The sequence below is a fragment of the Triticum aestivum genome, chromosome 2B (genome assembly GCF_018294505.1).
Source record: "Triticum aestivum cultivar Chinese Spring chromosome 2B, IWGSC CS RefSeq v2.1, whole genome shotgun sequence".
Classification (NCBI taxonomy): domain Eukaryota; kingdom Viridiplantae; phylum Streptophyta; class Magnoliopsida; order Poales; family Poaceae; genus Triticum; species Triticum aestivum.
The window spans coordinates 735,324,841-735,328,256 of NC_057798.1; positions in this window are offsets into that span (position 1 = coordinate 735,324,841).

The following is a 3,416-nucleotide window of genomic DNA, read 5'->3' on the forward strand; positions in this document are numbered from 1 at the left end:
ATTTTGCGCTGTGGAAGAGGTTGTTTTGCCTCGTACCCCGTTCTCACGAGGGGTCGATATATCAAGTGGGCGGAGCCGAAATATGGTGCATCGCCGGGACCGGATATCTATCCGGAACCCCAAAGAAGGCGTCCGAAGACTGGCCTTCGGAATGGTTTTATATGGAAGATGCTCCACTGCCGGACCCAGTTCGGATCGGCCTCCCAGAGTTCAGCAACGCTCCTCTGAAGAAACGCCTGAGTTGGCGCCCGCGGAGCCCTCAACGGGAGGATGATAGGAGCGTCCATTATCTGATGGGCCGGATAAGGTTGCTGGCTCATTACGGATTGACCATGATTGGGGTCATGGCCACATGCATTATGCGAGGGGTGCAGCCGCTCCAATATAGGGGCCACCCCATGTGGGATTTTAACAGGGAGAATGATGCCACCCGTCATGGCCGCAAGGGGCCGGGATCGGCCGCTGATCTGGTGAAGATCCTGTCCGGCTTGTACAAGGGGGAGAAGGAGGACTTCCTCCACACGAGTCCATTGAATGGATTCTCCATGAATAACCCTCAGAGCTGGGTAAGCGGACGATTATCTATCCGATCCGTGCTTTCAAAGTTAAGTGTCTTACTTTATGATTTCGACATAGGAACTGCGCCGGGATGTGGAGGGCATACACAATCTGACTCCGCAACCCGAGGATCCGGGAAGATCCCTTGATCCGGCCTCCAAAGAGGATCCAGACATAGAGGTGGAGCTGATTGACGGGGTGTTCCACCAACTTAGCAAGGACAATGCTCTAGTCGCCATTACGGCTGACTACCCCGGTTTATCTCTGGCTTCCCAGGTAACTATGACCGGAGTCCTGACACCATTATTTCATCCATGCTTATTTCTGACCACCGCATACCAATGGTGTCTCGCAGGAGGTGCCTTCAAGGCGGGAAGCCAAACCCACGGCGGCTGACCGACAAGGGCCAGTTCGGCCCAGCAGGCGGAAGAGGGGTGCGGTGCGAATCGAAATGTCGCCGCAACGGTATAGCACAGCACCGTTTTTAAGGGAAAGATACCTGGGAGGTATGTTAATGCTCATGACTTTTCCAGGAGAAAGAGCGCTCGCTGGACTGTGCCCGGAGAGGTTGCCGCCCAAGCCTCCGCCAGCTAGGCTCCAACACCTGGTCCGGAGGGGGAGGCGAGCGCAAGGCACGAGCCGGATGCTCCTCCAACAGAGGATGCCGACAGGCTGTCCGCCACCAGGTCTGAGGTGGAGAGCGCCATGAATCACAGGCACCGCCGGACAGTTCTTCGTGACGCGTGTTTCTCCCCGAAGGCGTTGAATGCCTTTAATGCGGGAGATGCGCACCTCCGTGCCGCTCAAGATGGTTTAACCAGAGCCATGGAGCAGTATGTGAAAGACCTACGGGTAAGGAATTTTAATAGTTATATATGCCAGTAGCCCCCGAGACTTAAAATAGTTAGGAGAACTGATTTAAGGATCATTTGTTATGCAAGATCTTACGGAGAAGAATGCCCAGCTGTCCCAGGAGCTCCAAGAGTGCAAGGCCCAACTTGAGGCCGCACTAGCCGCAGCAGGGTGAGCCACAGAGACCCCCTCTGGTAATACATACTTCGAAAAGATAAGTAGTTTATGAAGTGCGGCGTGCATATAAGTCTAACAATAATTTTGCAGATGGTGCCGGACTCGATCCGGATAAGCAACAGCTACTGCGCCAGCTGAAGGCCGGCGAGAGGGTGCTTATGAAGGTGCAGCAGGAGAGGAACAAACTCCAAGATGCCCACACCCAGCTGGGCGAAGAACTAAAAGGTGTTCGGGCCCAGCTGGCTCCGTGAAGGAGAATCAGCGGCTTCGTCGCGGCATTTACAGTAAGTGCTTGAGCAAACTCTTTTGAAAAGAAGAGTTCAGCGAGGGAGTCGATTGACATTAATATGTCTGTAGGTGTGCTCACGGGTCGTCCTGCGGAGGAAATGCCCGGTTCAACGGGTGATCTGCTTCCCGAGCTGCTGCAGCTGCACGAACGTGTTCAGCAGGCGAAGAGCGGCGTCGTCCAGGCCTTATGGCCGTCCGTCTCCCTGCCCGAGGGTCTTGGAGGGCTTGCAGAGAAGCTTCAGGGAGCACGGCAGCGCTTCCGTCTATGGAAGATATCGGCCTGCCGTCAAGGCGCCCGGGAGGCCTAGGCCATGGTGAAGACGCAGTATACGAAGGCTAATCCGAACCACATGGCCGAGGTCGGACCTGTGGGGCCCGATGGGAAGGAGATTCCTGTGAGCTTAATGTACGGCCAAGTAGAGTTGGCCGCTAAGTATTCCCAACAGGACTGTAAGCTAGACAGCCTGTTAGATGGGATTGAAGAGGAGTATAATCAGTCAATTTGATGATGTAATCTAAAATGACATGTAAAATGCCTTCTAGCCGGATTGTAGATCGTTTGTCTTTGCGGACCTTTTCGCTTCGACCTCGGGACCCTAGAGTCCGGAGTGTGTCCGAATACCCTCACGGTTATAAAAAAAAACCGGGGCATGCATGGAGACCAGGCATAGGGGTCATTAGTGCTTTATCAGACAAGTGCCCAACTAGTTATGTTATATTACATGGTTAGTAAGAAACATCTTCCAGGGAGAATAGTTCCATTAGGGGTTCCTTTCCCTGGGAGGCATGCCCTAAAGTGCATGTCCGGACTGCGAAAAGAGCAGAAAAGCATCTTGGGGCATTTGAATAAATAAATAAGAAATCATCTTTCAACTCACCGACCGAATATTCCCTTAAGAACGCTAGCTTTCGGCTTCACCCAGTCTGAGGTACACATCCGGCTGACCCGACAGTAACAATCGCAGAGGTGCTCCCTTTACCTCCTAGCCGAACAATCGGGAACGTAGGGGTAAGCACAGGAGCCAGGCAACCCAGCTTGGCCAAAACTTAAGTCATATCGATGCATATAATGGTGAGTAAAAGGTACATGCAGAAGTGTGACGCATGTGTTGGGCATGAAGCCCGTATAAATAAGCTTCTGTTAAAGAAGCCCCAGGTATAATGAGTGCGAGCAGCACGTCAAGTGTGTGCGAACAATGCGCAGGTCAGCCCACAAAGGCTTTACGAAAAGAAGGGAGGAAGGAAGAAAAAAAAAGACAGCAAACGTTTAAAATGTGGACGGAGGAAGGAGACGAACTCTGAGTCCGGCGCTAGGCGTAGAATTTTCGGAGGCGGGCTGCGTTCCATGGGTTCGGCTCGAGTCGATTGTTCGATGCGTTTCGTAGACGGTATGCTCCGCCGGTCAGGACTTGATCGATGACAAAGCGACCTTCCCACTTGGGCTTGAGTTTGTCCTTTTTCTTGTCCGACAGGCGTAGAACTAGTTCGCCAGCATTGTAAGTTTTGGCCCGTACTTCTCTACTTTGATATCGTCGAGCCTG